We start from the raw sequence: 13,642 nt of genomic DNA, 5'->3' as shown, positions 1-13,642 counted from the left end.
TAAAGCACTATTCACTTATGAGTTTTCTATTGCCAAAATAAATAACATTAATTTGCAGCCCAGTTAAAAAAAAACATTTGGTGCCAAGATTGTGGTGCCATGCAACACATGACATTTAGAAGGGACTGATTAAAACATTAAGTAAAATTAAATCTGTACAAAAGTGTTAATTGACAATGCTACTGAAATAGAAGGAATTGGAATGGGAAATGTTGAATTAGAGGCCTTCGATGGAGAACAGTGGTATGACACAGCTCTGTAAAATATGTTATAAGCACCAAATATACACTCATGCTCATAAATTAAGGATAACTGCAGAATGTAGTGCCATGCAACGTGGCACTCCACAAAACTGGCACTGATAGCATAGGCACATGGGGAATACACATGACACAGATCTGTAAGTCTACGGTATTGGTGATAAGTTGAGAAAACCATCCCAAAACACATGTGCTACAAAACGCCTCTGTTTCCTGCACATGTACCCTGACATCAATATGGGATATGATCACCATGCACACATCCACAGGCCACACAATGGGTTGGCATACTCTGGATCAGGTGGTCGAGCAGCTGCTGGGGTAAAGCCTCCCATTCTGGCACCAGTGCCTGTCAGAACTCCTGAAGTGTCCCAGGGGTTTGAAGACGTGCAGCTATACGTTGACCGAGAGCATCCCAGACGTGCTCAATTGGGTTTAGGTCTGGAGAACAGGCAGGCCACTCCATTCGCCTGATATCTTCTGTTTCAAGGTACTCCTCCATGATTGCAGCTCGGTGGGGCCATGTGTTTTCATCCATCAGGAAGAAGGTGGGACCCACTGCACCCCTGAAAAGGTGGACATACTGGTGCAAAATTATGTTCCAATACACCTGACCTGTTACAGTTCCTCTGCCAAAGACATGCAGTGGTGTACGTACACCAATCATAATCTCACCGCAGACGATCAAACCACGACCTCCATACAGGTCCCTTTGAAGGACATAAAGGGGTTGGTATCTGGTTCCTGGTTCATGCCAGATGAAAACCCAGCGAGAATCACTGTTCAGACTATACCTGGACTCGTCCATGAACATAACCTGGGACCACTTTTCCAATGACCATGTATTGTGCTCTTGACACCAGCCTTTATGGGCTCTCCTGTGACCAGGGCTCAGTGGAATGCACCTTGCAGGTCTCCGGGTGAATAAACCATGTCTGTTCAATAGTCTGGTAGACTGTGTGTCTGGAGACAACTGTTCCAGTGGCTGCGATAAGGTCCTGAGCAAGGCTGCCTGCAGTACTCTGTGGCCGTCTGCGGGCACTGATGGTGAGATATCGGTCTTCTTGTGGCATTGTACACTGTGGACGTCCCATACTCTAGTGCCTGGATACGTTTCCTGTCTGCTGAAATTGTTGCCATAATCGTGAGATTACACTTTGTGGCACACGGAGGGCCTGTGCTACGGTCTGCTGTGTTTGACCAGCCCCCAGTCACCCTAGTATTCCACCCCTCATAACGTCATCAATATGTGTTCTTTGAGCCATTTTCAACACACAGTCATGATTAGCACGTCTGAAAGTGTCTGCACACTTACTCGCTGCACCTACTTTGACATGCACCAAACACACCTCTGCATATGTGGACTGCTGCCAGCACCACCGTGCGACGACCGCAGGTCAAATGCACTGTGTGGTCATACCCTGAGGTGATTTATTTAAACCCGCAGACCACCCACCAGAGCATTGTTTCACCATGTATCAACATTATCCTTAATTTATGAGCATTAGTGTAGAATTTAATTTATTTTCTGTGCCTTAAGTCTGAGATAAAGGCTTTGTTCCAAATGCAAATGCAGACATCTCAGTTGTCAAAGCTGATGACAGTTAGAAAACTAGCAATAAGCAGACATGAGGGACAGCTGTACAGAATGTTGTTTCATACAAAAGAGTCTAACAAATATGTGACAGCAGTCTCAATTAAAATGTGTCATGAAAAGTCAGCACTTCAAAAGTCGCAGTGTCAGAGATGAACCAAAAAAATTGTCACTGATTATATTGATGACTGGAGTGAATATATACCCATTGGTTGTATCTACATCAAACATCACAAATCTCATCTGACAATATGAAGGTTGCTGAAAATACTCTTGATCTAATTCATGTTGACTTGTGTGAAATGAATCTCATGAAGTGATTGTGGAGTACTAGTGAATGGATCATGCAGTGTAGTAACAAGCGTGAGCCATTTGTGAAGTATGTACTTCACATAACATAATCTATGACATAAATTTATTGTTTGCTTTTCATTAGTATTCTGTTGTTGTTCGTATCTAGTTTCTTGGATACCAGGTGTACCAGTATGAAATGAGCATTTTTTTTTTTTTGTGAAAATGAAACACTAATTTTGAATTGAAAAGTAAAAACATTTTATTAAAAGTACTGACCATTGCTTTCTATAAATTTCGACCTCCTTTATGGCAATTTGTGGATGCCACGCCAATAGAAATGTTCATCTTTTGAAGCAAACCAATCAGACAACCAAATTTCGACGTCTTCGTAGGAATCGAAGTGTTCCTCAGCCAATGCCAATTGATGAAAACAAATGGTAGTTGGAAGGGGCCAAGTCTGGTGAATACAGCGGGTGGGGTAGCAGCTCCAGCCAAGTGTTTTGATTGTATCCTGAACCAGTTTTGCTTTGTGTGCAGGTGCATTGTCGTGTAAAAAAAATTACTTTGCCATGTCTTCTGGCCCATTCTGGTCTTTTTTTCGATCAATGGATAGCTCAGATTGATCATTTGTTGTCTGTAGCGATTAATATTCACAGTTTCACCGGGTTTTAGAAGCTCATGCTATACCACACCTTTCTGATCTCACCAAACACAGAGCATTGTCTTCTTGCCGAATCGATCTGGTTTTGCAGTCGATGTTGATGGTTGTCCCGGATTAACCCATGATTTTTACCGTTTAGGATTCTTAAAATAAATCCATTTTTCATCACCAGTAACAATTCGATGCAAAATTGATTTTCTTTCATGTCTTTGAAGCAAAATTTAACAAATGGTTTTTCGGTTTTCCATCTGTCTTTCATTCAATTCATGTGGCACCCATTTTCCACACTTTTGGATCTTTCTCATAACTTTCAAACGGTCAGAAATCGTTTTTTGTGCCTCATTTAGCATTGCTGTCATTTTCTTCTGACTCAAGGTATCATCTTCATCCAATATTGCTTGCAATTCGGTGACTTCGAACTTTTTTGGTGGTCTCCCATGTCCTTCATTTCTTACATCAAAATTATTATTTCTCAACCATTGAAACCATCTTTTGCATATTGCTTCTGATAGAGCATGATCACCATATGCCTCGACAAGCATTCGATGTTTTCAAATGAAAACAAAAAATTAATGCTTTCCGCAAATCATCACTTTCTGGTACAAAATTCGACATTGTTAACACGATGAAAACATATGATGTTGTTTTTTCCATGACTTGATGTGTACTAAATAACTTTGACAGATTTCATACCAATCAAACAAAAAAAATTAAGGCTCGTTCAGAACAAATGTTCCCTATTGACACATATGTATCTTAATGCTCATTTCGTACCAGTACACCTGGTAGAAGAATGTCAAGTTGCATTTATGGTGTTTAATGGTGTGAATAAACCTTCTGGTAACACAACGTGATATCCTGTGTTAACTGACTCATGTGCTAAATGTGGAGCTTCCACATAAGCCATTCTGTGTGTTTTCTGCATATTTCACCATTGTAGCTTCATGATGCAAGACCTGCCATTGACTGCTGACCTGCCTAAAAGCACTCTCATTAACCCTGTTATAGTTAAGCCACCACCATTTTGACGACAGAACCCAGTTTTATGGTTTGTGCAACTGGGGAATGAGTTTGTGCTTGTTCATGTAACTGTTGATGACACAAAGTACAGCTATGTTGTCACTGCATTAAATGAGGGCATGGCTGCAGAGCTTCAGGACATTCTAGTATCGCCACTAAGTGCCAACATGAGCATTGAGAACACATTTCCCACATGTTGCAGTCTGAGACAAAGTGGCTAGAGAAGTTACTTTGTACTGAGGAGCTAGTTGATTGCTCACTCTCCTTCACAGTTACTACACTGCTTAAGGACTCAAGCAAGTAACACAATTAAAAAGGACATCTTACAAAATAACTTGGTTGTCGCACCATCCATCGGATGCGCAGATAATACTGACAGTATGCACCGGCGATCTTGACACATTTGTACGGATTACAGATCACATTACAGAAATGTACCAATTCGTATGTGTCACAGCCTCAAGTAGATAATAATCTTGCTGCATGGCAAGCACAGATTGCTGAACTTACTTCACAAGTCGGTGCCTTGCAGAGACGGTCACATTGGTACCGTTCACCGAGGAAGTCCAGCCACTCACCTTCCAGTGCGACAGTTCAGTACAGATTTGTGGAAATGCAGTCCTCTGTGTGACATGGGGAATGCATCCAGAAGTCAGTGATGATAGTGGCTGGTTCTCCAGATGGCAGCTGTCGACTGTTCTTCATGGAACGTTACAGAAAGCTGCAATTCTTAGTGTCCGCAGGTACTGACATGTCAATATATCCACCTGACTGGTTACCTCGCTGCAACAGTAATGACTACTGCCTATGTGCTGCCAACGATTCCACCATTCTGAAGCTTGCTTATGTCACACTAGTACTGAATCTTAGGCATCCATTGTAAGCCCTTGTGACAATTTATCGTGCCAGATGTGGCACACCCTATTCTCAGGGCAGATATTTTGTCCTTATATAGACTACCTGAACTCCATCATTGTTGCCTCCTTGACACTACTACCAACTTAGACATGGAAGTGATCGCTGTGTAGACGATACACAGTGTGGACGATTGCATGTGATTTCCTGTTTATAGAACTCCTGAAGCAGTTTCCGGAAATCACTCAGCAACTACCTACACTAGCACTGGTTCAGCATTCAATGCTGCATTATATACTAATCACACTAGGACTGCCAGTTCTCAGTCAACCTTGTTGTTTAACACCAGAGAAGATGAAAGTAGCAAAGTGGTATTCTCCTTTATGCTCACACAAGGGTTCTACCATCCATTGAGCAGTAGTTACAAATCTCCACTGCTCATAATCCTGAAGAAAAATAACAAATGCCGACTTCATGCCAGGCCTCACCAACCGACATTGATACCTCTCCTCAGTGCAGCACGCTGTGAACAATAGGCTGCCATTCCCCCATAAACCTTCGAGCACCTGACTGATCGTATGCCTGCGAAAGTGGAAGCTGTCATCAAGGCTAAGGGTGGGCCAACATCATATTGAATTCCAGCGTTACCGATGGAGGGCGCCACGAACTTGTAAGCCATTTTCAGCCAGGTGTTCGGATACTTTTGATCACATAGTATTTATCTTGTACCTTGTGTGTGCCTTCTATCAGATACCTTATCGCTCCAGACAATGAAGCTAAAACTGCCGTCTGCGCTCTGTTCCAACTCTCTGAAGTTACCGGACTGCATTTAGGATGATGCAATTCTGTGGAGACCTTTCAGCAGTTCATGTATGAAGTCATGCATGGCCTTGATTCTTGCTATGTTTACATTGATGAGATCGTGATTATGTCAAGCTTGGAGGCGAAATGCCTAACACATGTATACATAGTTTTTAATCGTCTCTGTCCAAATGGATTAATTATTGAACTGTTGGAGTATGTATTTGGAGTAGCTGAGGTCCAGTTCGTGGGTTACACCATGAACTCCCAGGAAATACGGCTGCCACAGGAAAGAGTCAAGGCCACAACTAACTTTCCACAGCCTTCAACTATTGAGAGTTGGGACAATTTCTTGTCACCATCAACTTTTATTGCATTTCAGGTGTCACCATGCTCTCTTACCTGCTACGCTGAATAACTTGCTGCAAGGTTAACTGAAACTGAATGATAAACGGACATGGACTGAAGAGTCTTAATTGGCAATTACTAAAGTGAAGACTGCCACCACAGAGACTACTCTATTGACACACAGTTCTGCAGGCGCCTTTCATTCTATTGGTCAGCGCATCTGATACTGCAATGGGTGCCATACTGCAACACAGTGAGTAGTCAGACTCTGGCAGGACTTGGTAGTTTTGAGCCAGAAGTTATCGCCATCCCAGTAGAGTTGGACAGCCTACAATGGTGAATTGTATACAGCATACTCCGCTATCAATTCTGCCACCTGCTTGAGTGGCAACAGTTTACACTGGTTGCAGATCACAAGCCACTGGTGTATGCTTTCCATCAGTGACCAGAGAAAGTGCCACCACACCAACAGTGCCACCTGGATTACATAGCACAGTCAGCCCTCACATTTTTCACATCCAAGGGAGAACTGAATGTACCAGCAGATGCTTCCTCTTGGATAGAAGCAATCACAGATGTGACAGATTTTGAAACAATTGGTTTGGCATAGCAGTCTGTCACAGAGGTGTGGGATTTGCGGACACAACCATCAAGTATGCAGCCCCATGTCCAGGCATTGTCCTGAGTGCATTGTAATACTGTAACGTTGCTTCCAAGAGTGTTTGTGACCAATGACTTTCATCAACAGGCAATAGCATAGTTACAAGATTTGTCTCATTCTGAAGTGCATGGTATGACAAGCCCATTGAAGTGAGCTTTTGTGTGCCAAGCATTGACAATGACTGCAGACAGATCAGTCAAAGGGAAAAGTCCTGCTGAACTTTGTATGGACAAAAAATAGATCTTACTGAGTTGAGATGTTTTGGATGTGACTACTGTGTTTTGATTGAGGATCACAAATGGGGAAAGATTGAGAAGAAACCAAAGAAGGGACCCTTGTTTATGATTTATGTTTGCTGTGCTACAGAATCTACCTACCTGATGGAAAGGATGTTGTTACCTCTGATAATGTGATATTTGATGAAGGAATAGAAAATGAGGAGGTACGATAGTAAAGACCTTCACAGGAGAAAAGAGTGAAATTAAGTGTCCAGAAGAAAACCACTCATCTGATGACTCACTGTGTTATGCCTCTGAAGATTGCAGCATGTCACCTGATTGTATAACACAAATTAGAGTATATACGAAGACAGTGACTTGTTCTTGAAAGAACAGCTACTGTTGATGACCGTGCAGCTTTTCCCTGGAATAAATGATGACTAACTGACAACGTCATCTGCCGACAGGTGTTGTTGTTATACCTCGATGTGGACAGGTGAAAATGTGTGCCCCGACTGGGATTCAAACCCGGGATCTCCTGCTTACATGGCAGACGCTCTATCCATCTGAGCCACCGAGGACACAGATGAATATCGCGACTGCAGGGACTTATCTCTTGCACACCTCCCGTGAGACTCACATTCCCAACTGTCCACAATTCTACATATGTATTGTACCTTATAGACATTTGCCCACCCACTCATTACTCGTGCACGCTTTGGTGAGTCCCGTAAGAGTTTGGGCAACCTGTGGGCATTCACACAGACAAAGGTCAATGGCTGGGTAGCCTTTAACTATATATACGAAGACAGTAACTTGTTCTCGAAAGAACAGTTACTGTTGATGACCGTGCAGCTTTTCCCTGGAATAAATGATGACTAACTGACAACCTCAGCTGCCGACAGGTGTTGTTGTTATACCTCGATGTGGATGTCCACTGATATAGGGCAATGTCTGATGAATGCAGTTCCCTAATAAAATTGAAAACTTGCATTAAAAGCAAGACATATGCTATAATCCCTGAGTAGTTGCAAGAGCAAGGGCTATGCTAGTCAGAAACATTTAGTTCTGTAGCACGTTGTGGGCCAATGAAATTGCTTTTAGTCTTCCAGGTAAAAATTAAAAAAATATTACAACTTTTGATCTAAAGACAGCATTTCGATACACTGACGTCCAAGAGGTGATGTACATGAATCAACCTGATGAATTCAGTGATGATGCAAATAGAGTTTGTAAGCTGAGGAATAGTTTATATGCTGTAAAACAAGGTCCAAAAAACTGGAAAGAAAATTGTCAAATTGTCTGATGACTTTAGGATTTGTTAATACTGACAATGATCGTTGTGTCCATTACAGTGAAGATACAAGCATCAATATAGCATTGCTTGCTGATGATGGCCTGGTTATCTAAGGAGGACAGAAAGCATTACTAAAGTTTCGGACATAGCTGAATCAGAAGTTTGAAAAGACATTTGACAGGATATTTCAAATGTCATTTCTTGGAATGGAGATTAAAATAAGTTCATAACGAATTTATGTACATCAATCAACATACACAAAGAAAATCTTAAGACAATTTCAGTTTGATGATTCAAACCCAGTAGCTATACCAATGGAGCATAGAGTGGTGACAGTTGAAGAAAATCTTGTGAGTGATGAGTCGTTGGAAAGGATTGAACCCTGTCGAGAAGCTATAGGAAATCTACTCTACTTTTCATCATTATCTCATCCAGATATCATATTTTGCATTAATTACTTTAGTAATAAAGAGTGGGTGGTCACTGAAAAATTGTGAAACCCATTTTTCATTACCTAAAGGGAGCTATGAAGCGTGGATAATCTCTGTTTGAGGTTCAGCACTGCTTACCTATGTTGATTATGATTGCTGTTTGACAACGATGACTTGACGATTTTGCTAGTACTGCCAGAAGTGGAGAAAATCAGCACTAGTTGTCAGATATTTATTTATCTCTGAGCGTTGCCAGTGCCAAACTGTACAGAGATGCGAATTATTACTGTACACATTGAACGGCTAGTGTCCAGTAGCAAGTAATGTCTGAAAACACTTGCACAGGTGTTTATATTAGAACAAAAACTTACTTTAAGTTGGTGGCACAAGTTAATTTCAGGAATGTGCTGCAATTACTTGCAGAAGTGCAATCATGCTTAAAACCCAGAGCTAAAATCAGAGGACTTCACTTGAATTAGAAACTTTCAGAGGATATCATACAAAATTTGAAACATCTCTTGTCTATTGTATAATCAAATATACGACAACAGGAAACAAAAATGCAGTCAGCATTCTCACCAAGAGACTTCTTGTAATTACTGTTTGTTTTTTGCAAGCAGTATTTATCACTTACATTATAAATGTAACATTAAAAAATTAGCTAAAGTTTAAAAACGTCTGTAGTGCCATTTTGCTGTCCTTTTCTGAGGAAAAAATTGATTGATAAACTAATTTCACACTTTCTTCACTGGTAGTGCAAGTTAGATATGTTTAATGGTTCCACTGGTCCACTTTTTTCAGCCCATCTGTCTTTGTGCCATTCTCCTTTTTGAAACAACATTTTCTCACTGGTACTGAATACATGCAACTTATGTAAGTATAAGAAAAATTTTCAGGAGCTGAGAAATTCACCAAGTACTTGCGGCAAGATGCAAGAACTAGAATGAATTTTCACCCTGTAGTGGAGTGTATGCTGATTTGGAACTTCCTGGCAAATTAAAACTGTCTGATGGACCAGAACTCAAACCTGGGATCATGGTCTGGAACACAGATCCAAGAACAGATTTGTCAATCAATCACACCTCCAGTTCTGATCGAAGTTGACTGTGGGTGTTTATCGCGGATAAATGAACTCTGCTAGTTTTGAAAAGCGGTTAGCAGTTTCAGTGAGGAAGATTGAACTGTTATCTAAAATAAAGGGGAAAAAAAACTAGCTGAGAAGGTGTATGTCATGGTTAAAATCGCTGAGAGCAGAAGCCAAAAATAAGTCCATTTACAATCCTACCACTGAAATGTAAATCCCATTGAACAGCCACGGGCCAAAACAATACACAGTTTCAGGGGGAACAATGTCATTGGTGGCATATTGAAGGAAAGATTGCAGAATGTTATTAATGCTGCTTCCTTTCAGTTACTTCACAGTACTGGCAAGGTTACTGCAGGAAATTGCAACAGTTGGAGCAGGAGTAGTGGACATGAGATGGGGAGTAGTGGACATGAGATGGAATAATCGAAATGGCCTTCGATGAGTTGTCATCAGTGCCCCACCCTCAAACGATGATGGTCTTGAATCAAACACAGATGACAGTGGTCTTTAGTGAATATCATTTTGACAGTTTATTCAGGCATAGTTAATTATGCTTCATAAACGTTGCTGTTTGGATGTGTTTAATAAAAACAATGCACAAACAGATCAGTTTTTGACTGTTGATTCAGAGTGCCATAAGTTTTATATCCATCTACTTTCATTATTTTCGATAAACAAATCATAAACTGTAGCTAAAACAATTGTGCATGGATATGTCAACAAATTAGGTGATTTATGATCTGATACAAGTCTCATTTAAGTGGCCAGTGTTTCTTCGAGTGCCTCTTCCAGTTTCATGTTAAGCACAAGAAACAGTTAGTGGTGCCAGCACTGCTGCAATGAGCCAACACTGCCTTCTTCTCACCGTTCCTCTTTCTCAGTAGCCATTATGCGCGGATGTGGCTGTTCCCAACAGCCACCATGCCAATCATGAAATTATTGCGGCCAGATAGTATGGAGGTGATATCTTCACTAGATCCCCCATCAGTGAAGTTCTTATTGTGCAAGGATTACTCATTGGCTGGTAGGCCCAGAAGCGATGTCTCAGGACAACTTCAATAGCTGAAGCAGAGTACCCAGCAGCTCTCTTGTCAGTTGATGTATATGTTGCACATCATACCTTTGCAAGAACTTAGAATTTTTGGTTTTAATCAACTGACAGGACTGTGCATTGACAATCGAGCTGCGACATATATGTTGAAGAATACCTTTGAAGGAAAAGTGACAAGAGGCAAGAACATATTGAAATTCTTCATTGAATAACATATTGGAATGACCATAAAATTGAAACAAGTGGAAAGTTCAAGTCAATTTGCTGACATACTGACTAAACCACATACTCGTGAAGTGCTTGAAGAATTAAGAAGAAAAACGATTAAGGAAGAGAGTTGAGAGTTAATTATTTTTCACGTAATGTTGCAATATGTTGTGCAAGCTGTTTATGAATATGTTCCATGTATTAATTTAATAATGCTGTAGTAATTACTCTTTGTTCAGTCAGTTATTTTTTTTCAAGCATTTTGTATGTGAATAAATTATATTAAAGTATAATCCTTTAAGCATTAGCAACAGTTACTTATCGTTCAAAACCAGAATTTATCAAGGTTTTGGCTGTTTTATTGAAGTCATTTTCTGGTGGATTTGACAGTGGCTTCAATATAAAAGCTGAAATTAGTCATTGACTAAAACAAGGGACATATAAGCAACTCACTTGGCTATTCTTTAATTCAGTACGCAGTTGCAGATCAACAATGCTACTGAAACACGAAGAAACTAACGGATTTGATCATAACACATGTTCCAATTCGTCATTATCTTCCACTGTGGCCATGTGTAGGCTATGTAAAAAAGTCTTAACACTGTAATATTAAACTGCAGAAATTATGTAGTAATTTTACTTATGTATATTTCATTTCTGTAATTAAACTGAGCCATGATGAGTCCACCAGACATGGGCTGCATGTGAACAAAGATGATAAGTTGAAGCTAATTAAAAAAATAATAATAGAACTGGGGGGGCGAACATAATTAAGGATGGAACTCAGTTGTTCTACATTACAGCTAGGGGGTTTCTTTAGGAAAACGAAGTACTGTACTGTCACCAAGCCAGATGGGAGGGTAAAGTCTACCATCCAGCAACATCTCAATAATACAGAAGAAAGTAAATCCCAAGAAGGGTAGATGTTGTGGTTCATCACAGACAACGATATATTTGGGAGTGCCCCATGGAAACGTGATAGGAGTGCTCTTATTCTCTGGATACCTAACTGTTGGGGGAAACAAGATGTCCTAGACGGAATTTCACAAGCTGATGTGATGAAAGGCAGCTTGCTCTACATGTAGGAAAATGTAAGGTAATGTGAATAAGTAGGGAAAACAATCATTTGATATTCAAATACAGCATTAGTCACATTGACTAAATATCTATGCATAACACTGCATAGTTATATGCACATTAGGTTGGTAGTGAGGAAGGTGAATGCTCAACTTTGTTTTATTAGCAGAATTTTGGGTAAGTGTAGCTTATCTGTAAAGGAGAGGGTGTACAGAATGCTAGTGCGACCCATTCTTGAGCACTGCTCGAGTTTTTGAGATCTCCAACGGGTCAGGTTAAAGAAATTTAGAGGCATGCTGCTAGATTTCTTACCGGTAGGTTCAGTCAGCAGACAAGTATCACCGATACGCTCTGTAAACTCAAATGGGAATTCCTGGAGGGCAGACACTCCTTCTCATGAGGAACTATTACAGAAATGTAGAGAACCGACATTTGAGGCTGACTGCAAATCAACTCTACTGCTACCAATGCACATTTTGTTTAAGGTCAATGAAGATAAGATGAGAGAAATTAGGTGTGGTATGGAGGCTTATAGATAGTCATTTTCCCTTTGCTGTTTTTATGAGTGGAACAGGAAGGGAAATGACTAGTAGTGGTGTATAATACCCTGCGCCATTCACTGTATAGTGGCTTGCGGAGTGTGTAAGTGTGGATGAAATGGGTCAGGAGCAATGTGCTCTGTCTCAATCTGGGAACTAATACCTCAGTTCTACAAATGTATCCGCACATTCTTCACACATTACTTAATAAAGTTTATAAACTTGAAATACTACTAACACACAAACTTAGTGACATATCAGTAATGTGCACCTCAGAACATTGGCTCCAAACTGAAGTAATTCAGCTTCATTCATTGCCATGCCATAAATTAGAAGTTCAGAGAACTTTTGTAGAGAAAGATTTTGAGCTAAAGATTTTGAACTAGCTGTAATAAAACATATGAGAGTGAACGTCACAGTTCCACAATGAGAAACTATAGGCTGTTCTCTAGACTTGAGCTGTTTTTGAATAAACTATTTAAGTGTAAATGTGATACAATAGTCTGTGAGGAATTCGACATTGCTTTCCTCACAAAAAACTGAAACAGGGAGGTACTTTTAAATCTAATAAAAACCTATAAATTATACAAGTAAATACCCCCCCTAGTATAACATATAATACAGCAACAGCCACGGGCCAGAATTATTGTTCTGAGTTAATGTAATATTTGTTCAAGTGTTATTATTATCCCCGTTGCCTTTTTTATACGATTCTGCATGGCTTTTACTGCATTTGTCAAGCTATCATTGTTGTGTATTCTTTTAGCTAGTCTTATTACTGCATGTAGTTTGTTAGTTAATGTAATAAACATTCTGACCATCACCACCCTCCTGTAGCTGATTTATTAATTTTGAAGGAAGCTTAAATTTGGATGGCAGGTTACATTTTCACAGCACTTGGTACGCTGAGATAATGACCCACTGCAGAAGAGGTAGCAGTGGTACAATCTGAACATTTTCATTATACTCATCTTTTATTCTTCTTCTTTGTTGTAAGTTGTAGGGATGTAGTCCATTCTGAAAGGCAACTTTGTGTATTGGTGTAGAGGATGCTCAACTTCAGTTTTTTTAAAATAATAATATGAACACTGATGGACGTTCTGTTGTTGAATAGATATATTTTCAGTCATTTCACTTCACAATACAAATCAACATCAACTACCATGCTAACATAATATATATAACTTTTACTCTATCCTCGCACTTCAAACTCGTTTTCCAGAAATATCCAATCTGGAAAT

Source organism: Schistocerca americana, chromosome 2, assembly GCF_021461395.2.
Source record: "Schistocerca americana isolate TAMUIC-IGC-003095 chromosome 2, iqSchAmer2.1, whole genome shotgun sequence".
Lineage (NCBI taxonomy): Eukaryota > Metazoa > Arthropoda > Insecta > Orthoptera > Acrididae > Schistocerca > Schistocerca americana.
The sequence above is the reverse complement of the archived record's forward strand: the minus strand, read 5'-3'. Positions refer to the sequence as shown.